Source organism: Narcine bancroftii, chromosome 5 (genome assembly GCF_036971445.1).
Source record: "Narcine bancroftii isolate sNarBan1 chromosome 5, sNarBan1.hap1, whole genome shotgun sequence".
NCBI lineage: Eukaryota > Metazoa > Chordata > Chondrichthyes > Torpediniformes > Narcinidae > Narcine > Narcine bancroftii.
Window position 1 is genome coordinate 49071186 of NC_091473.1, and position 23108 is coordinate 49094293.

General features: G+C 43.1%; 1 protein-coding gene across 2 annotated transcripts in view; it reads right to left on the minus strand.

The window, feature by feature from the left end:
- Positions 1 to 23108, minus strand: part of LOC138763362 (MICOS complex subunit mic25-like) — a 680065-nt gene that overhangs the window by 46754 nt on the left and 610203 nt on the right. The gene's annotated exons all lie outside the window — the stretch shown is intronic.

Here is a 23108-nt window from a genome sequence, read left to right on the forward strand (position 1 = left end):
GTCCTACTACTTAATAAAATCTCTGCCGTTTCTGACTCTAACCTCAATTCTCCTGGATGCCTGCTCAGGGTGACCTTTAACCCCTTGCATACAAATAATTAATTCGTCACTGCCTTCAAAAAATATTCAAAGATTCTGCTCTGTCATCCTTTGAGGAAGAGAATTCCAAAGATGCATAAATCTGTTATTTTTATCTTTATTGTGTGCCCACGCAACAGACGAACCAGATCACGGAGTTGCAAGCAAGTCCGCAGCAGATCTGACTGTGAGAGCACCGGGTTCAGGGCAAGCCCACAGCCTGGCAGCTGATATCAAAGGTCCCGGGAGTCGCAAGTGTCATCAGGATCTGAGGGTTTTCAGCGTACGCGTGTGAGTTCTATTAAAGTCAGTTGGTTCAACTCACTTTTGACTCTCTGTGGTTCTTTCACTTGCTGTGTGCTTGGTTTGAACAGGCCTTCAAAGCCCAATTCCAGGTCAGGCAAATCATCTACTACTATGTGGTCAGTTAATTCAACCAGGTAACAGTAGGCCGCATTATCAACTTCCTACACCAGCCACCGGTTGTGGACAGGTATGAAACAATCAAAGTGCTCCTGATCCATACTTTTGTCCTCTCCTGTCATAAGCACACAGCACAGTTGCTCCACATGGACAGCCTAGGCGACCGTGTGCCATTGGCCTTAATGAATGAGATGTTGGCACTAGCAGACAGCCATAAGCCATGTCTACTGTTCGAACAAGTCTTTCTCGAGCAGATGCCAGAATATATCTGCCTCTTCATCACTGACGACGATTTTAGTGACCCACACAATTTAGCGGCCCACTCCGATATCCTGTGGCACCATGGTGCCATGGTGGTGGGGCCTCCATCAACCATGTTGCAATGTCACACCCTAAGGCCTGGGCATTCCCCATGCCACCAATGAAGCTGGTGATGCCAGCAGCAGGGAGCAACCCCAATTCGGACCCTTGATCACTAAAAGTGGGTTTCAGGAGTCCACCCTGTCCTTTTCTGGGAAATGCTGGGGCTGGCCATTGCTCATGGCTTCAGGGGCTGGCCACCATGATAGCCTCCTTTACTTATGGAACCAACACTCTGGGTGAAAGTTCCTCCTCGACACAGGGGCAGAGGTTTGCGCCTTTCCCCCCCTCGAGCCACAACACCCACGCCGGGAAGTCAAGAACAGTGCTCACCGCTGCCAACGACATAGAGCACGTGAACCATCTCTCTACAGTTTGGTTCCAGCCATTTCACCTTGGCTGCTTATGCTGGCAGCAGTGTCAGAGCCTTTACTGGGTGTAGATTTCCTCTGGGCACACTGCATCCTAGTGGACCTCAAGGGACGGCGCCTAGTGAATGCCAAAACCTTCCAGACTTTCTCACTCGGCGAATCCAAATTACTGGCCCCACACCTGGACTCTGACTTTGTCAGGCAATGAATTTGCCAGGGTACTAGGGCAGAGTTCCCGACCATTATTACACTGTAGATCTCGACACACGGCCATAAGCATGGTGTATAGCATGACATTCCCACTCAAGGACCACCGCTACACAACCGGGCATGCAGGCTCCCTCCAAAAAGGAATTCAGGAAAATGGAGGAGATGAGGATCATCCAGCTCTCAGGCAGCCCGTGGGCCTCTCTGCTGCACATGGTGCCCAAGTCGACTTGAGGATGGAGACCATGTGGTGACTACAGAAAGGCTCAACGATGCCACCGCGGATGACTGCTACCCAGTACCCCACATTCAGGACCTTATGGCCAATTTGCACGGGGAAGATTCCCGTCCATCCCAACGACGTCCCCAAGATGGACCTCATCACCCTGTTTGGCCTATCCTAGTTCCTGCGGACACCTTTCAGACTCAATAACACAACACAGACGTTCCAGCACTCATGGACTCAGTGGGCCACAGCTTGGATTTCATCTTCATCTACTTAGATGACACCCTGATTTCCAGCCACTCGCACCAAGAGCATTTGACGCACTTGCACCGACTCTGCCGCAACCTGAGTGAATACAGCCTGGCCATCGACCCCGCAAAATGCCATTTCAGGCTATCAGCCATTGATTTCCTTGGGCACTGTATGAACTGGCATGGAGCAGTACCCTTGCCAGTGAAAGTCAAGGCCTTATGCTAGTTTGCCAGACCCAGTACAGTCAAGGGCCTGCAGGAGTTCATGGGCATGATCAACTTTTACCACCGATTCCTTCCATCAGCAGCCCAAATCATCCGACCTCTGTTCAGCTTGATGTCCAGCCAGGCCAAAGAAATCACCTAGGATATGGAGTCAGCAGCTTTCGAGTAAGCTAAGGATGCCCTTGCAAATGCCACCCTCCTGGCCCACAGTCCTCATGGTTGACACTTCTAATTCAGCAGTTGGCAGCATGCTGGAACAACTAACTGAAGGTCAGTGGAAACTACTCGTGAATTTCAGCTGACACATGCGACCCCTTAAGCTGAAAATGCAATGCCATCTACCTTGCCATCTGGCACTTTCGGTATTTCTTGGAGGGGCGGGAATTCACAGTCTTCACAGACCACAAACCCCTCACCATCGCATTTGCCAAAGTGTTGGATCCATGGTCGACATGGCAGCAACGCCACCTGTCACACATCTCGGAGTATAGGTCAAACACATCTCTGAGCAAAACAACATCATGGCCGACGTACTGTCTCTCACCTCCATCCACTCAGTGCTTTCCCTGTCTCCATAGTGGACTCTGTGATGCTCGCTGAGGCACAGCAGCTGGAAGAAGAAATGTCGGCCTACTACATTGCATTCTTGGTCCTGCAAGTTGAGGATATCCCCATCGGCCCAACAGGCAGCAAGTTCCTCTCTGACGGGTCTGCCGACCATCGTTCCAGCAGCTTGGAGGCATTGTGTTTTCGACGCACTACATGGTTTGGCACACCCGTCCATTTGAGCAACCATCCAACTGGTGGCAGATAGATTTGCTTGGCACTGCCGACACAAGCATGTCGGGCACTAAGCCAGGACATGCATATAGTGCCAGGCCACCAAAGACAAAAGGCATGTGAAGGCCCCCCTTCAACCCTTCCACCCAACGCACAGGAGGTTTGAACATGTCCATGTGGAAGTTGTCAGTCCGCTGATGATCTCCTGGGGAGCAAGGCACCTGTTCACCATGGTCGATGGTTCACCAGGTGGCCAGAAGCTGAACTGCTCTTTGACACGTCCATGGAGTCCTGCGCCAGATGGGATGCTCATTTCGGTCCACCTGCCAACATCATCTCAGTTGGGGGTGGGGTCACAGTTCATGTCCAGCCTATGGTCAATGCTGGCACGGCTACTTAGGACCCAGCTGCACCACACCACGGTCTACCATCCACAGTGCAACGGCCTAGTAGAGCGTTTTCACTGGCACCTGAAGTTGGCCCTGATAACGTGCCTCCAAGTCCCGGATTGGGTGAATGAGCTCCCATGGGTGCTTCTTGGCATCCTTGCAGCTCCCAAAAAAGACAGCCATATCTTCGGCAGAGTTGGTATATGGCGCCCCACTAATGGTTCGAAGCGAGTTTGTACCAGCGGCCAGTGGCATAGAAGAGACACCTGCAGCAGTGCTCACAAGACTCCAAGAGAAGGTAGGAATACTAGCTCCTGTCCCAACCTTGTGCCATGGCCCGACATTTTCCTTTGTCCCCGAGGATCTCCGGGATTGTGATGATGTCTTCGTCCGCAGGGGCAAACACTGGACTCCACTCCAGCAGCCGAACAAAGCCCGTACAAGTTGGTGCGTCAGAACGAAACTACATGTGTCCTCGATGTGAGCAGCCATGAGGAGACCTTCACCATTGACCACCTCAAGCCGGTGCACCTAGAGCTGGGACACCATGTAATTGTTGCACCCCCACACCGATGAGGTCAGCCATGCAAAAAGACTAAAGAGGTGTTGGCCATGGACTCCAACTCCCATGCAGCAGGTGAACCAGCCCACAGAGTCACAGGCAAGTAAGTCTACAGCAGGTCTGACTGTGAGAGCTCAGGATGCAGGGCAAGCCCACAGCCTAGCAGCTGATGTCAAAAAGGTCCCAGGAGTCACAAGCATCATCTGGTTCCGAGGGATTTAAATGTGTGCAAGAGTTCTATTAATGACAGTTGCTTCAACTCACTTTCAACGCTGTGTGGCTCTTTCACTTGCTGCGTGCCTAGTGTGGCTACAATATATATTTTAGTAAGTTACTGTGGGGAGTTGGAACAAGGAAAGACACTTACAGATTACAATATTTTGAACAACACAGACTGGCACCTAATTCAAAGCTATAAACCAGCATCATTTTTTCTCAATTGAAAGACTGAAACAATGAATGTTTACTCAAGAAAATATCTGTTTAATCAGAAGACTATCTGCTGATTGACTCAGGATTTTGGGAAACTGAAACTGAAAATCAGTATTTATCAAGCAACTCGTGATTAACACACTTAGAAAAAACACATTTCAATTCATCAGAAAGTCATCTGGAGAAACAGAATTAAAATGATACTGTGGCCATTGTAGTGGTCACTTTTGATTGACCCATGTCTAGGTAAAGGAAAGAGAATCAATCCTGTATTTAGATCATGACCATTCTGATGGTCATTTTGTTTAACCCTTGCCTTTGTTCATGGAAGCATCGCATTGTGGAAGTCACAAGTTTTGTAACCCTTATGCAAAGAAGAAGGGAGTTGTGGCAAATCATTCACATGAAGGAACATTCCTTTGAAAGGATCTTGACAAGAATTTATGAGTTTTGAGAAGTCTGATGACTCGGTGTCTCACCTACTTCACAATTACTTCTCAACATCAGTTTAAATATTCTGAGTTTCAACACAAGATTTCTAAGACTAAACTTTGAATTTATTTTTTTAGAATTGTGCCTAAGCTGTAATGGTTCAGGTAATCCACACACACTTACATATACATTTGCACATAGTTGGGGTTAAGTTTAGATTTAAGATGTCATTAATAGTTATTAATAAAAATTATTGTTTTAAGATTCCATTGTCTTGGTGGATTTCTATTGCTGCTGGGTCTTTGACGTGTCACTGAGAGCTAGCACAGAGGTGATGGGCTGAGTAGCCTGCTTCTAAAATTTGGTCCCTTCTGATTCTAAAATGATGGAGTGCTCTCCAACAAACACACAGTGTTATGTGTATATGACATTGAGAATAAACTTGAACTTGAAATAATAGAAGGGTTCTAAACTTACCAATGAGGGGGAATCCCATCAGAGCATAGGGGAAGGGGAAATTAAGCATTTAAGTATGGACAAAACCCTAATTATACTTTGAGCAAAGGGCCAAATTTCACAAGCACAAAGGTGCAAAAGCTTCAGATATCTATGAGAGGGAGGACCTCACAGAGGTCCATAAATGATCATGAAGGGCGTAGATAAGTTGTAGTCTATTCCCCAAGATGGAGTGTAAAACTGGCAGCCAGAGGGGAAAGATATAAAAGGGAGCTGAGGGCCAAATATTTCCCCACAGACATTTTTGTTTAGGTGGATAACTTGGTCAGTTTAGACTAGTTGGTCCAAAGGGTCTGTTTCCATCCTGTAATACTCCATGATTATGAAAACATGGAGCAAGGAGCCCAGTTAAAAGTCCAACCAGAAAATCTGGGAGAAACATAGAGGGACTGCAGATGCTGGGAAAATGGAGCAATGCACAAAGTGTTGTAGGAACTCAATGGGTGCAAAGACAGAAGCTGGGTCATATGTGAACCACTGGTAATAGGCTACACATTAAACATTGTGGCTTCCAGCTGGATTGCTGATGGCACCGGCACTCTGGTGTGCTGCTCAGCTGGTTCAATAGATGTAAAATTTTGGAAACATTACAGTCCTGATTTGTTTGGGTAATTCACGCTCTATTCTGCTAACACCATTGATTTCTGCTGTCTGACATGCCAAATATTGTCAGGTATATCATACAGTCTACAATTGTTTCTGCATCATTAGTGGAAGTTGCTCATGTTATAATTTGTTGTTCAGCATAAATAGCATTTGTTCTATGGTAATTATAATTTGGCATATGACAAATTTGCTTTCAAGGGTATAACAGTAAGGAAGTCATGCTGTACCAATGTAAAACTTTGTTTAGGCCACACTTGGAATACTGTGTGTCATTCTGGTCTCCACATTAAAGGAGGTGGAGGCTTTGATAAGGACATAGAAGAGATTTACCAGGATACCCTGAGGGCATTAGTTATGGGGAGAGTTTGAACAAATGATTTGTTTTCTTGGAGACTTAGGGGAGACCTGATAGAATTTTATAAATTCATGAGAGGATAAGGTAGAGTCAGAATTTTTTACCCAGGGTTAAAATGTCACATACTAAGAACATGTGATGGAGAAAATTGAAAAGAGATAAACAGGGCAAGTTTTTTTACACAGAGTGGTGGGTGCCTGGAACAGGCTGCCAGGGGTAGTGGTGGATGCAGATACAGTAGCAGTTTTTACACAGAGTGGTGGGTGCCTGGAACAGGCTGCCAGGGGTAGTGGTGGATGCAGATACAGTAGCAGTTTTCATGAGGTTTCTGGAAAGACACAGGAATATGCAGGGCATGCATATGGATATGGAATGAGATTTGGTTTAATTTGGATCTCATGTTCAGCACATACATCATGGGCCAAAGGGCCTGATGTGTGAGATTCAATTTATTTAAAAGCATCTTTTCCATTTAGAACAGAACAATTTAGGATGATTAAAGGAACAAATGATCTTAGAACTTAGATCAAGAAATTCAAGGGTACGGTGCATGCCCAGGTGATAAATGGAACCCTCCTCAGCCTTTAATGTAACATGCAGGAAGCAGATATTCTTTATGAGCCATACCACATGAACAAGGATAGCCTCTGCTGCCTGTCTGAGGCTGCCTGTGCACTAATGGCTGTCCCAAATGGTGAATGCAGAGACCAGTTGCAACCATTCAGGGAAATAAGCTTTGTACATGGCCTAAGGGGGCCTTCAAGGCACTGCAACATTGGTAGAGCCAGAAAGATTTACAATGCACAGACCTTGGCTACGTCTTTCCCAACAGCTGCTTGAGGGCATCTGCTGAGTTGGTTCAATGCTAATGAAATTTCTACCCATTATAGCACTGAGCCTATCCATATAGGCACCCCCTGCACGTCCAATTATGGCTTCACTGAAATTTCCAAGCCACTTCGTACAAATCTCACAATAAATCAGGAAATCTGGAACTGGGACCCTGGCTGGATTTCTCTCTTTCATCCCTGCTGATTTGCACTGAGGTGAATTACAACATCACAAACATTGCTTTGACTGAAAGCAGTGATTCCGAGGCATTGAACCCACAGGCCCATGCTGTTAGGTGCCTTTGTTTATTCAACTATCAGAGAACTCTCCTTGTTAGACAGAAAGCAATTGTGAGCAGAGTCTGCATCTATTTGTTTTGACTTAAACGCGTGGCAAATATAATTGTGACTCTCAAAATGATTTTTTTAAACTAAATCTAATTTTTGTGCACGGTGGATATAATGAATCAAGATTCCCTCTCATGTTCAGCTGCAGTTAATCCTGAGTACAGCTAAAGTTTTCTGAAGTATTGTGAAGAACAACTTATTCCCAACTTTGAAACTATGTCTTGCCAATGGACTTGTGTCTGAATTATTTTTCTTGTGTGGTAATGATCTGCAATTCGACACAGATATTTATATATATATATATATATATATTATATATATATAAATCTCTGCCTCCTTCATTTAAAATCCTCAGCGTCACATTCAAATCAGTCTTGCTGCAGTCAAACTACTTCAAGAGAGTATTAGTCTGCCGTCACAAGCAGGAAAACAAAGAAGTAAGAAAGTAAGAAGTATAAGTTGAAATGGTCACCCAATGACCTATCTGTTCTTGGTTTTATCCATTGTCAAACATAAACTTGAGACACTAGATGTCATCATCCTCTAGGACCGTCTTAAACCTGATGGCAAGGACATTGAATTGTATTTTCTAATTTTAGGTAACCCCACCCCCATCCTGTTCTACTGTTTCCATCGTTACCCACTCCTATTTTCCCTCTCTTTTCATTTTCTTCATTCCCCAACCCCCACCCTCCCCCTCCACCCTCCATCCTAATGGTATTTCCCTCTACCTGTCTTTCCATCTACCATACATATCTTCTGTCCTGTCATCTCTGGGCCCTTCACCCAGCTTCTTCCCCCTCCCCCCCCCCTTTATATGTAATATCACCTCCTTCTCTTTATAAAAGATTCTGACCCAAAACATTAACTGACCATTTCTACTCATGGATGCTGCCTGGCCTGCTGAGTTCCTCCAACATTTCTTTGACTGGCAAACAGTGAATTTACCCAGAATTACTTTGAATTTAATTCTCAGTTCTTCAGATCTAATGCAGCATATAATGTAATACAGGCAAACACTTTTACCTTTCAAAAGCATTTGAACTAGACCAAAGTAATTACTGGGAAAGGCCAGATTGTGGGGGGAGGGTGAGAACAGGAGTAGATGGGTTGAAGGGCTTGTTTCTTTGCTGCAATGTTCTATGGATCTCTGGTTCTATATAGGAGCAGTGAGTGACACTTTCAGAAGGATGCCATAGGCATAGCAGTTTCCAACACAGATAAAATTCCAAGATTTGGAGAAAATCTCTGAAAGTAAATGGAAAAGAAAGACTTGCATTTCAATGGCACAGTTGAGGATGTCCAAAAGCACTTTACAAAGGATGAAATGTTTTGAAAGCAATTCCTTCTGCAATCCATAAAGCAGTGAAGTCAATTGACATGCAGATAGCAATGCAATAATAACAAGTTAATATTAGGTTGATTGAAGGATTAATATTATTGAAGAGAGCTCTCCTGCTCTTCTACCATAAGAATCTGGATGTAAAGTCTCATCCAAAAGGCCACATTTCTGAAAATGCAGCAATCCCTGCAATGGAATGCTTCGTCTCAATTGTCCGCAGAAGAGTTTGGAGCGACACAAGCATGCAATCATCACATCTACTCTTCTGAAATGCTTTGAGAGACCAAAATGAACTCTCACCTAACTAAAGATCTGGACCCACTGCATTTCACCCTACCATCACAATCAATATCACTGGCTCGCCTTTCAGCTCTAGATCATCTAGACTACAGCGACACTTACACTAAGCTAATCTTCATCGACTACAACTTGGCTTTCGACACTTTCATGCTTTCAGTGCTGGGCTTTCTTTGCCATTGGATCCACGACATCCTCATTGGAAGACCATAGTCAGTTCGAATCGGAAACAACGTCTCATCCTCATTGTCGACCATCACAGGTGCAACTCAAGGGTATGTGCTGACCCACTTCTCTAATCACTCTAGACCCATGAGTGTATGGCTAGACCCATGAGTGTGCGGGTAGGCACAATTTAAATGCCATCTACAGATTTTCCAATGACACCATGGTCGTCAGCAGAATCACAGATAGCAAAACCAAGGAACTGATAGTGAACTTCAGGAAGGGGAAATTAGGAGAACACAACATTGAGGGGTCAAGAGTGGAAAGGGTGAAGAGCTTTTTGGGTGTCAACATCTCTGAGGATCTATCCTGGGATCTGCTTGTGGATGCAATCAGGAAAAAGGCTCGCCAGTGATGGTACGATATGAGGGGTTTGAGGAGATCTGGTATGTCACCAAAGACTTTTGTAAATTTCTACAGGTGTATCATGGAGAGCATTCTGACAGGATGCATCCCTGTCTTGTATAGAGATGCCAATGGCCAATGCACAGGACAAGACAAACTACAGAGAGTTGTGAACTCGGTCAGCGCCATCATGGGCGTCAATCTCCACTCCATCGAGGACATCTAAAAGAGGTGGTGTCTTAAGAAAGGAGGGTCTAGACTCAAGGATCCTCACCATCCAGCCCATACCGTTCACACTGCTGCCATCAGAGAGAGGTAGAGGAGCATGAAGATGATCACCCAGTGGCACAAAGGGCAGCTTCTTCCCCTCTTCCATCAGATTTATGAATGGACAATGATTACCTCAATTTCTCTTATTTTGGCACTAATTTGTTTATTTTAAATGTAATTTTATAACAATATTCGCCCTTTGATGCTTCTGCAAAACAACACATTTCGTCTCATGTTCATGACAATAAATTATGATTCAATCTTATGGCTTAGGTATTAGTGTGATCCTTCCTCTGCCACAGCCAGCACACAGTGCTGATGGTGACTTGGGTGAGGCACAAGAGAAGTAGCTACTTATGGCTACTGTGATAGGATGGGTCACCAGAAGCTTGCATCAACGAGGATATTTTTTTTGTTGAGTTCTAGGAATTGGTCTTAGACATTGCTGACACTGTCTCAGTTCAATGTACTCAAAATAAGCACAGCAGCTATTAAACCATAAAATCCTAAGACTTAGGATCAGAATTAGGCCATTCAGCAAATCAAGTCTGCTCCATCTTTCAAATCATGGCTGATGTATTTTTCCTTTCAATCCCTTTTAACTTGGAAGTTAAACATAGAGAGATACATGTTGAAACAGGCCCTTCAATCCATATTAACATCATTCACACTAATCTGACCCTAACATGTTTAATTCTCTCTCCCCATTCCCATCTACCTCTCACCTGTATGTTCACAGTGACCAAATTAACCAACCAATCATCACATCTTTGATTGAGGGAGGAAACCAGAGTACTCAAAAGAAACTCATGAGGGGTGGGGGGAGGGGGTTAGAAACTGTCAATGTTTTGGGTCGAGACCCTGCAGCAGGACGATCATGGGGGAAATCATGGAAACTCCGCGCAGGCAACGCTGGAGTTCAGGATCGAACCCGGGTCACTAGAGCTATGAGGCAACATAAAGACTAGTTGTGACAATTTGCCATTGGCGAGAGCATTGATTGAAAAGCTATCCTGCTTTAGTTTGCGACACTTTCTTTTGGCTGAGGGAGAAGAGTCACTGGATAAGGATCAGTCAATTAGAGCTGAGATGACAAGAAATCTCTTTTCACAGCAAATTGCAAATCTTTTTGATTCTCCTCCTCAATGAGTTTGAGTTTCAATATTGATTTTTTGATATATCTTTGGACATTAGGTGATTAGGGGAAAGTGGACATGGCACAGAATGGTGGAAGAGGTTTGAATGACTCTATATTTCTTATTTTCGCATATAACACAACCTAATATTACAAACTCGTAAGAACCTTCTGCCTTGCAACTTTCTGGTTGGCCTTTTGACACTGAAGCCAGGAACTGCTGGTCAAGGGGTTGAAATTCCAGTGGGAAAGTGGAATGAGTCTTAGTTCCAGGGCCTAACAAATGTGATGGAATTTGTCAGCTGTCAGCCTCGTGAACAGATAATAATTCAGCCTGGGATAGTCTGTCTGGGCTTGTTGTCTCCTACAAGTTGAACTTTGATGAATGAACTGGGTGGGAGGACTTGGGGGGAGGGGGGGGGGGGTCAAAGAATCTTTTCAACCAGAGGCACAAAGTGGATTTAAATACAGGAGAGGTTCCAAATGAAAAGACCTGTTTTTCAAGGTGGCAGTAATTTTATTTGAACCAGGCCATTGAAGTGGTTGGGTGTAAAGGTATGGATTGTATGTATTCATCGACCAGTAAAGGCTTGGGCTGGCCCATCCTCTGATGACACTCTCCCCTGGACTCCTCCCCCTATGACTGAGGCCATAAAGGTCGAGACCCTCTCCCTTCCCTGCATTCCCTAGCCTGGATCCATGCCAACTCCAATCTTATGTGGAAGAAAACTTATCATTCCCCTCAGTCTTTGTCTCGGTGATTATTGGGGCTATGGTAGTACCCAACATTGGAGTTCCTGGATGGTCTCATGGGGGATACATCTCAACAATGATACAAATTCAGAGTGACATTTATGGTCACTTTAAAGCATCTATTACCTTTGTTCTTCAGTATCAGGTTGCAACCTTTTCTCCCACTCTCATGTTCCTCTATGTATTGACAGGCCAATCTCAAAACCTCCCTCTGCATTCCAAACATTTAGAGGATGCAGCTTGCAAATTCATTTGAATGTAAAATACATGTTTATTTGCCCTAACAATTGCATGCATCACAATGTGTAAACATGAGGAGAAATTTCTTCAGCCAGAGGTTGGTGAATCAGAAGAATTAATTGTAACAGAGAGCTGTGGAGGCCAAGCCATCTGCTGGAGTTAAAGCAGAGGTTTTTTTGTAGTTCTTTATTTATCGCACTATGAACCATATCAACCAATATATTTACAGAAGCAACTCTTTAAATATTCATAGTGACATTTTCTCTTTTTTCCCCCCCCATCCCTCCCTTCCCCCTTCCCACCCCCTCCAAAAACAGTAAATATTGGACATATAAAATACAATAAAACAATATCTTTATTCAAAAGGAATATAAACAAAAAAGACGTATCATCTACTTATTCACATTAAATCTGGTCGTGTTTATCTTCTTATCATTTTAGGTGGTGGTGGTCCTAGGCCTGCTCTTTCTGCCATGTTCCATATATGGTTCCCAGGTTTTTTCAAACATTGTAACTTTGTCTTTTAAATTATATGTGATTTTTTTTTCTCAATGTGATATACTTAAACTTGGTTATATATTCCGTTAATGTTTATAGTCATTTAGTCCATCTTTATTTTCACTTCTTTTCCGCCTCTTCACCACCTCCAACCCTTTTTTCCATTACTGTTTTTTAAGTTTTCCTTTTTAATCTCAATATATGACAACGCATTTAAGACATGAAATATCCCAACAATCCCCACAAGCAATAACCCTTTTACCCTAAATGAACCTCCCCTCCTTGGATTGCCCCTTGTCCCTTGATGGCAACCACAACTCCTCTTTCCATTCGGTTTGCCAACTTACTTGCAACCGTCAACTGATTTTGCAATGACCATTATTCTCCCACCCCCAGACCCCTCAGAGAACACTAATTTCCTATATTATAACAAAGCACTCTCTCTTTTTTCCCCTTCTTCCTCTTTTCTTATCCATCCTTAAATCTTTATATATACATTATCTTTACTTTATATTTATTACATATTTTTATACATCATCTTGCCGGTCATCCTTCTTGTCACTCCTCCTCCTCTCTTCTCCTGTCCTGCAAATGTTCAGCAAATTCTTGGGCTTGCTTTGGGTCCGAGAATACTCTGTTCCGTTTTCCAGAAATGAATACTTTGAGTTATACCCTTTCTTCCATAAGATTGTTTTCGCCGTGTTGAATTCCTTCCTCTTCTTTAAAAGTTCGAAGCTTATGTCCGGGTAAAAAAAAATATATTTTTATGCCTTATATTCCAAAGGCTTATTGTCTTCTCTAACCTTCTTTCTTGCCTGCTCCAGTATGTTTTCTCTTGCCGTATATCTTAGAAATTTTACCAATATGGATCTTGGTTTTTGATGTGGTGGTGGTTTCGGTACTAGCGCTCTATGCGCCCTTTCGATTTCGATTTCTTCATGTGAGTCTGTCATTCCCAGCACCTTCGGGATCCATCCTTTTATAAATTCTTTCATATCTGACCCTTCTTTGCCTTCTTTCAGGCCCACTATTTTTATGTTGTTTCGCCTACTGTAGTTTTCCAATACGTCAATTTTTTGTGACAATAAATCTTGTGTCTCTTTAATTTTTTTTCTCACTCTCTTACAACTTCGCTCTTAAATCATTTATCTCTATTTCTACAGCAGCTTCTCATTCCTCCACATTTTCTACTCTTTTCCCTATTTCAGTCATGACCAATACTAAGCTTTGCATTCTGTCTTTAGCTCTTTTCATTTTTCTTTTGATTGAACTAAATTCTAATGATAGCCATTCTTTTAATGACTTCATTTGTTCTTCGAAAAAGGCTTTATCTAAACTTTTTCCTTCTATTTTACCTTCTTCTTTCCTTTGAAATTCTTGGTCTTCTTTCTCCTCTTCTTCTATGTCTGTGTCATCTTCTTCTCTTCTCTGTATCTGTGTATCTTCATCCTGCTGCTTCTGTATCCTTGCTGGGCCTTCAGCTGGTGTCTCTCCTGTTGTTGGGCCTCCTGCTGCAGGTGGACTCGCTGTTGGGCCACCTGTTGCAGGTTGACCCGCTGCTGGGCCCCCTGCTGCAGGTCGACCTACTGTGGGTCTCCTGCCACAGGTCGTCCCCTTGTTGGTCTCCCCATTGCTGCTCACCCTCTTCCAGCCCTTCGTTCTCTTTCTCACCTCTCTTCTTTTCTTCCCCCAGCGGAACACCCCGATACTGGGCGTCTCTCAGCTGGTCACTCTCAGCTGAGTACTTCTCCCGTCGGCGTCAACCTTTTCTTTTACTTGCGCACTGCACATGCGCAACTCTTTGCACATGTGGAGTTGTGCATCTCTTCTTGGCTCTGAGAGCCATTTTTTAATTCCGCCGGTCGGGAGGACACCGCTCTTCTGGGGACTCACCAACATTGGAGATCAGCTGCTCCTCTCCACGATGGCTCTCTGCTCCAATGTGCAGATCAGGCCGCCTTCTTTTTTCTCCAGTGATTTTCCTTTTTCCCTTTTCTCTGTTATTCTTACCTTTTCTCTTTTGGGTGCCATCTTCTGTCTCTTCTCTGTAACTTTATCTTTCTCTTCCTGTATTTTATGTTTATAGAGCTCTGTTTATTCACACTTTTTTTTTTCTTTTCTCTGGAGAGGGCTGTTTCCACCTAACCAGCCACTACTCCATCACGTAACTCAGTCAGGGTGTCAAAGGTTATAAGGAGAAGGCAGGAAAAGGGTACTGAAAATCAAAATACTTCAGCCAAGATTGTTGGGCACTACCAGTTGCCCCAGTAATCACAGAGACAAAGACTGATGGGAACAATAGGTTTTATTACACACGAGACTGCTGGCCCGGGTCCAAGCTAGGGAAATGAGGGAAGGAAGAGGAGACTCGACCATTATGGCCTGGGTAACAGGCGAGGAGTCCAGGGACGAGTCTAGGAGAGGATGTCATCAGGAGGGTGGCCCAGCCTGTGTCTGTGGTACATACAAGCAGAAGTTGATGGGTTCCTAATTAGTCAGGGTGGCAAAGGTTATAAGGAGAAGGCAGGAAAAGGGTGCTGAAAATCAAATTAGGTCAGCCATGATTTGAATGGCAGAGCAGACATGATGGATCAAATAGCCTATTTCTGTTCCTATCCCTTACGATCTTAAACTAAAAAAGGCATTTACACACCCCTTTATAACCATGAATAGCCAAAATTTTTCACAGCCAATGAAGCCATGGGTTTTATACCACAAGCACCCTCAAAACCAAGTCACCCTTGATCTCAAGAAACTGCCAAAAAAGAAGATACAAATGCAAGATGCCACTTGCTCCTCCATCGTCTCAATCTGATCTTAAAATGAGATCCATTGCAAGTCTGAAAAAGCTGGGGAACATTTAATACCATGAACAGGAATTGGGTGGTGCTGTACTTCCTGTTTTCAGTTGTTAGTATTTCAAACCAAACACTTAAGCATGAACAGATGGATTGAAGCAGGAAAAAGATTCCAAGTTAAAATACCTCATTTAGATAATGACCATAGTTTACATGATTCAGTGCTTCCAATGTTTCTATAAGTTTCTTATTTGCTTGTTACTAAAGCTTCAATAAGGCCCTAAATGAAAAGCTACAGTATCTGCAATGGAGATAAAGCCTTCTTTAATTTTATTTAATCTTTATTATATCCTGCAAATGTCATTCATTTCAGGAAAATTAAATGCCAACCCAGGCGTCAAGGCAATTACTTGGCAGCTGTAAAGCTATTGTGGAGTATGGGCAGCATTTTTTGTTTAATATAAAGATCTTTATTTTAATTTTCATATTATTTTCATGGGAGTTCAAAACAGTTGTGCAACAAGTGTGGCTAACATACCAATGAAAGTTGATTTCATAAGCTAAGGATCTGGTTCAGTGTAATGTGAAGGGAATCACTGTTAGCTGTGTGAATATCTGCCTTTTATGGGAAGCAGATATCAGATTAAGGGTTATTATTTGCAGTCCCACTGACCCATGAACTAGACATGTTTTTTACCTTGCTATCTTCTCAATGATATTTGACGCCTGGATTGGATCCAAATTTATCCTGGATTCCAATAGACAATTGCAGAAACAGATGGTGCAGAATGAACCTTAGAACACCAGAGCACAGAAACAGGTCCTTTGGTCCGTCTAATCTAGGCCAGACTATTATTCTGCCTAGTCCCAAGGACCTGCACGCAGACCATAGCCCTCCATAATCCCTCCCATCCATGTACCTATCCAGTTTTTTTCTCCAATGGCAAAATTGAGCCCACATTTACCACTTTAGCTGACAGCTCATTATATACTCTCATCACTCTCTGCGTGAAGAGGTTCCTCCCAACTTTTCCCTTTAAACATTTCCCCTTTCACCCTTAACACATGTCCTCTAGTTCTTGCCTAGTCTCAGTGGAAAAAGCTCTATTTACTCTATAATTTTGTATACCTCTGTTAAATCTCCCCTCATTCTTCTATGTTTCATGGGATAAAGTCTTAACCTGTTTAACCTTTCCCTGAAACTCAATTTCTGAACTCCTGGCAACATCCTTTTAAATCTTCTCTGCACTCTTTCAATCTTATTGATATTTTTTTCTGTAGTTAGGTCACCAAAACTGCAGACAATGCTCTAAATTTGGCCTCACCAATATCTTACAACTTCACCATAACATCCCAACTGCTATGTACCTTTGCTACATAAAGGCACTGTTTGACCTGGTGAGTTTCTCCAGCATTTGTGTGTTTTTTTTTTCACTTAACCGCGGTGTCAACAGAATCCTGTGTTTTACCTCCCAATTCCTATACTCAATACTTTATTAATGAAGGCCAACGTGTCAAAAGCTGTATTTATCTACCTGTGACACCATTTTCAGGACTACTAGGGTGAGCACAACAGCCTTGTTTTCTGCTGTACATTCTTCTTGTGTTTGTGTGGGTTTCCTCCAATTTACCCCAGCATTCGAAAATACCAGGGGTTGTCACTTAATTAGGTGTAACTGGGCGGCATGGGCTTGTGGGTCAAAATGGCCTGTACCATATTGTATGTCTAAATTAAAAATTTTAAAATCCCCCCCCCCCCACCCTGTATTCATCTATCACTTGCCAACCTGTACTCCTCCCACCTTTTAATTCGGCCATCTGCCCATTTTTTTGATATTCCTGATGAAGGGTTTCAACCCGAAACGTTGACCATTTTTTGCCTCCCACAGATGCTGCCTGACCCATTGAGTCCCTACAGCACTTTGTGTAAGGTTCCAATTTTCTAGCTTCTGGAGACTCTCGAGTTTATCAGAACAATAAATGCCAGTTTTGCAAATTACGTTTGTACTCCAAGAATAAAGAAAATAAGATGAAAAAGAAATCCCAGCTATGTTCCTCCTCTCTTGCAGAGTATGCCCAATCTATTATCTGCAGAATGTTCACAAACACTCTCCATGGAGGAGGTTATCAACAGCACTGTCTGGAAGAAAGTGTCACAGGTGGAATGCAGTTGGGCTCGTAGCACCCTTGAGGAGCTCAGGTTGGAGCTGGTGTCATTGTCGTGTTGTGGTTCTGTATGAAGTCCTGAGGGAGTGTTCCAATGAGAGGGCATTACATTATGATGTATGTGTAAAATCGAGACTATCACACTATTACAAATGACATCTTTGTCACATTGACCTGCTTGACATGAAGCACTCCATCACATCAGGTTCTCCCATTGTAATACCTTCCTCTGACGTGTTGTAAACATCACTGCCGGGGATTTCATACTCAATAGAAGAATGGAATAGGCAGGAAATTTCTCTTTTAAGTGACAGAAGGAAATCAATCAATTTGAAAATAGCTACCAGCTACAAGAGCATTAATGGGTACTTGTTTGGTGTTAATGAATTGACTGTGCTTTACTCTCCTGGTTTAGAAGAATATTACACCAACTTGTTCATGGTTTTATACCTTCATCCTCACTCATTAGTTACTCTGAACATCTCACTGTGCATGTTGGCCGCAGTACGTACTGACAGAAACTGAAATGTGCAAGGGAACTACGAAGAGTCTTAACAATGTAGTAACAATATCCACTCTCTATAGAATCATACAATTGTAAGCGGTCCACCTTGTTCATGTTGACTGTGATGCCTATCTCAAATTCAAGTTTATTATCATCTGGTTGTACATATAAACAGACAAAACAGCATTTCACCAGACCACATATATACACACTCAATACACCAGCACATAATAATATATATATACACAAGGATATAATTTAAAATACAGTAAATATATATATATTTTGGAATGATGTCCTCATATATCTATTTTTTATCTACTCTAACCTCGTTGGCCTGTATTAGGCCTGTATCCCTCTACTCCATTTTTTACCAAATACCTGCTCAAATGTCTTTTCCTTTCTCCATCTCTGGTAACCCAGAGATTTCATTACATGATGTGGCTTTTAAATTTATTTACAACACAGTAGCAGCTGATTCTGGCCATTGAAATCTGTGCTGCCGAAATATACCCAATTAACCTACCAAACCCTGTGCGTTGTTGGAGGGTGGGAGGAAACTGGGGAACCCAGGGAAAACTCATGCAGGTCATGAGGAGAACGTATAAGCTCTTTACAGGCAGTGGCAAATCGAACCCAGGTCACTGATTCTGAAATAGTGGCATGCTAATTACTATGGTAACCATGGGGCCTCAAAGGAGAGTTATTGAATGGCAGATCAGATTAAAATATGGCCTTCACTTGGCTCCTGTATCTAACAAGGATAAACAGCATAGAGATGACCCAGTGTATTAATTGGAGGATTCACTTTGTATTAATTTAGCTCAGCATCTAAGATGTTTGCTGCCAAAGTCATGCTCAAGTATTGGGACCATTGCCACATTTGCTGCTAATTCACTATGACATTTTTGAAAGGGCAACATGCAGAAAAACCAGTATGATGGGACAACGATCGGCACTGACAACAAAAAATGCAAATAAATTGCATTTCATCATTTCAGGTAAGGTATATTACCTAAGGTATATTATGAATAAGTGGATTTCAAAGTGAGGTCATTCAACCCAACTTTAGCCAAATAGGTCATCCACAGAATTCAATAATAACTCCCTGACTCTTTCAAAAACACCTAACAGGGATTCAGTTAAAATAACATTGTAAAGATTGCATCACCAATTGTTTAGTACTCCCTCACACTGCACAGAATGCTGGACTAAACTCTGTCCTCAAGGAACTGATGTGGGCTTGATCACAAAGAACTCCTTCTTAATATATTGTGGAAAGCGGAGAGGGAAGGTGACAGATTGGAGTAATTCTGAGTGGCAAAACAGCCAATTAATGGCCTTGGGAATGAGAGAATAGTTGAATGACGCTTAGTGTCAGATTAATAAGTACAATGTACAGACGCAATGAAAGGTGCATAAAAGCACACTACACATAAGAAGATAATATGAATAAAAGAGAAAAAAAGAATAAATATTGATAGTTGGCTGCAGTGCAAAAGCAAGTGGCTGAGACAGGAGTGCAGACAGATCTTTTAAGTCATGTTATGAGGTGTCAGCTAAAGTACAGCCGGACAAGACTTATAATGCATGAAATCTTTCAAAGGAGCTTCAGTTATACAAAAAAAAAGAGAAGTATTGTCCATCTGTTGGTTGATCCAGGTTATTATGGGATTGTTCTGGGAGATGATGTATTCAATGAGCCAAGTTACCTCCTTCCTGTGGGCTGAAAGCTCTGCTCCTGTGTTGTTCTGTTCTATCGACCAAAAAACATAAGTAAATACGAGCAGGGGGAGGCTCCTCAAGCCTGCGCTTGTCATTCAGTATGAGCATGGCTGATCTTCTCCAGACCAAGGAAAACAATAGCACAGAAACAGGCTCTTCAGCCCATCTAATCTGTACCAAATTATAATTCTGCCCAGTCCCAGCAACCTGTACCTGGACCAAAACCCTCCATACCCATCTCATCCATGTACCTATCTAAATTTTTATTAAGTCAGGTTATTTGTCCCTTGATGGGAGTGGGTTTATCCTAGGTGAGGCTAATCCATTCTTTTTCCTCCTTTTTCTTCTTTCTTCTTGTTCCTTGGGGGAATGGGAGGGTTCCTCTTTTTTTTCTTTTCCTTCTCTCTAGTAACTTTCTTTTTTTTTCTCCCATTGTTTCAACGTGGTCATTGAATTTGCATTTTTTGTAGTATTATTGTAATTTCTTTCCTTATAATAATTGAATCACATGTTGGCTTCTTTTTCTCACTTTCTTTAATATTGATACGTAGAGCAATATTTGTAATATTTTGCTAATATTATTGATATTGATGTTTTTCTTTTTGATTATTCTTTGTTTTGACTGCATGTTGAATGAAAATTCTCAAAATTAAATTATTCTAAAAAAATGTCAAGATTGAGCCTGCATTCACTTCAGCTGGCAGCTTGTTCCACACTTCACCACTACGTGAAGAAGTTTCCCTAATGCTCCCCTAAACATCTCACCTTTCACCCTTAACTCATGTCGTCTAGTTCTTGTCTCACCTAATCTCAATGGAAAAGCTTGTTTGCATTTATTCCATCTATACCCTTTAAATCTCTGCTCATTCTTCCATGCTCCAAGGAATAAACATTTTCCTGTAACTCAGTTCAAGTCCCAGCAACATCCTTGTAAATCTTCTCGGAGCCCTTTCAATCTCAATGAAACCCCCTTTCCTTTGCCAATTTCTTGTATTCTTCAGTGTCCTGATCTATCAAACAACTTTGATGGAGATCAGGATTGGGAACCACAGATCTCGCCAACATCCCCAATGATCAAGGAGCTTAGGAGAAGGCCAATAAAAATTTCATCATAGAGGAGGAATCTTTGACCAGAAAGATTAGCTCTGTGTCTCTTTCCACAGATGCTGTCTCACTTGCTGAGTGCTTCCAGAATTGTCTGCTTTTGGTTCAGAATGCCAGCATCTGCAATGTTTTTTTAAATTTTCATCAAGGACAGGCTTGAATGGGGAGAGTAGGCCAGAGAAGCTTAAGGAGGTCCAGTTCAAAGTCTGAGCTGATTTAGACTGAATTTAGTGTGTGGACATTTGAGAGAATATAAATAAATGAGCACACTCTGCAAGGGGAACAATCAGTAACTAAGTAAGGAAACCAGGCCTAGCAATAATAGCTCAAAGCACGTTGGTTTAGTGTGCCACATAATAGGTTTTTTTTTAAATCAGGAAACTGCCTGTTTTAGTACATATGAAGTTCATAAGATTGTTTCTGGGTCCTTTGTGGAATATTTGGATGCTAACTTCATGCAATTCACTCACCTACAGAAGGATGGGCTCTCATGAGGAATCCAAACTTCACAAGAATGTGAGGCTTACTTTGTCTGGACTTAAAAGGCAGCTTACTGAGCAGGTCCCAGCCTGTGACCCTGACCCAGATGCAGTTGTTGGCGCACGATCAGTTAGGAATCTGCCATGCTAGCTGGCAAATTCCCAAAATGCAGGAGGACGTGGCAAGGAACACAGCTAAGTTTGAGGTAGGTATCATGAAGGCTCTGTGGGGAGAGAATTCTCCTACTACCGGGCACTGGGGTGTGAGGAATAACCTCTCAAATGTTTCATGGGTGAAATGTTCAAATGTGGAATATCAATGATAGGCTGATCATTGAACTAAATTACTGTACCAATATACAAAAAAAGGTGGGTGGGGGGAGGGGTCACCATGCAGAGCAGACAGTAGGTGCAGAAAACAGAGGTCTAAGAAATGTAAAGTAAAGCCAGATAAATATAGCCAGAAAACCTAAGAAAGTAATAAAAATAAAAACAAACAATAACAGAAAGGGTAATAGGTAAGAAAGAAAGGGGAGGAAAGAAATAAAATCCACCTTGATGACCCCGATGTCCCAATATGACCAGGAGAGGCGGCCTCCTGGTGAAAAAGATGGTGGGGCCTTCTCAAGGGTAGATGACTCACCAGGATTGGTGAGGGATGGCCATAATGGTGGTGGTGGTGGTGGTGGTGGCGGGACTCGCTTGTCAGCGTGTACAGAGAAGTATACAGACAGTGCCACAGGAGCAATATTGCCTGCAGCACGAGAAGAGAACCGTGAGCCCCATAACAGCAGGAATGGTGCGCTGGCAGCAACACTGATGTTGAAGGAGGCACAGGTGATTCCGAAATTACGTCGGGAAGCTGGGGGGAAAGTACAGGCAGTGCCATGTGAGGGATGCTGCCTTCAAATCAGAGGGAAACCCACAAGCAGCAGGGACGGTGCACCGGTGGTACAGGTGAGCCCGGTCACATGTTGGAGGCCTCAGGGAGCAGCGTGGACAGAGCTGGAGGTGCAATGCCGCCTGTGGAGCAGGGTGAGCCCAATGGGTGGGGGGAGTGAAGTGCAGACAGCATGGATGAGGCAGACCTCGTGTTGGAGGAGTCAGGAAGTGGAGGTCATCGAGAGGTGTGGTGGGTCGACATTCCAGGCAGGGAAGAGAAAGAAGATATATTGAGGGGAGAGGGAGGGCTCGGAGCCCTCCATAAGAGATAATGGAGGCTGTGGTGGAGGCCTCAGAAAACAGATTTAAAAAAAATAAATAAAAGAACTGTCAGTTGGGGTGGGAGAGATTAGGAGAGCTATTGGAGATTTGTCTGGGAGGATGACTGAGGTGGAGGAGAGGGTCAAAGAGGTGGAAGATAGGGTAGGGAGAATAGAAAATGATAGGTTCCTGGGCAAAAGAGAGAAAAGATGTGGGAAACATCTTTAGCCAGATAAATTTTTAGCCAGAGAAATAATGTAACGATTGTAGGGGTTAAGGAGGGAGTTGAGGGGAGGGATCTGGTGGCTTTCTTCAGGGAATGGATTCCTAAGGTTTTGGGGCAGGAAAGGGTTGGGGGGAAGGGAGGATAGAACCTCCAAATAGAAAGGGCCTACCGATCCCTTTTCCCACAGCCGGGTCTGGGTCAGAGACCTCACTCTGTCCTGATCAGGCTCCTAAGGTATGAGGATAGGGAGCAGATTCTTCAAGTGGCAGCTGTGGGTGTGAAGGAAAAAGGAGGTCCGGTGGAGTTTGAAGGGGGTAAAGTTATTTTTAACCCAGACATAAGTACAGCGTTACTAAAAAGGTGCAAAGAATTTGACCCAGTCAAGAAGTTTCTGAAGAAAAAGAGA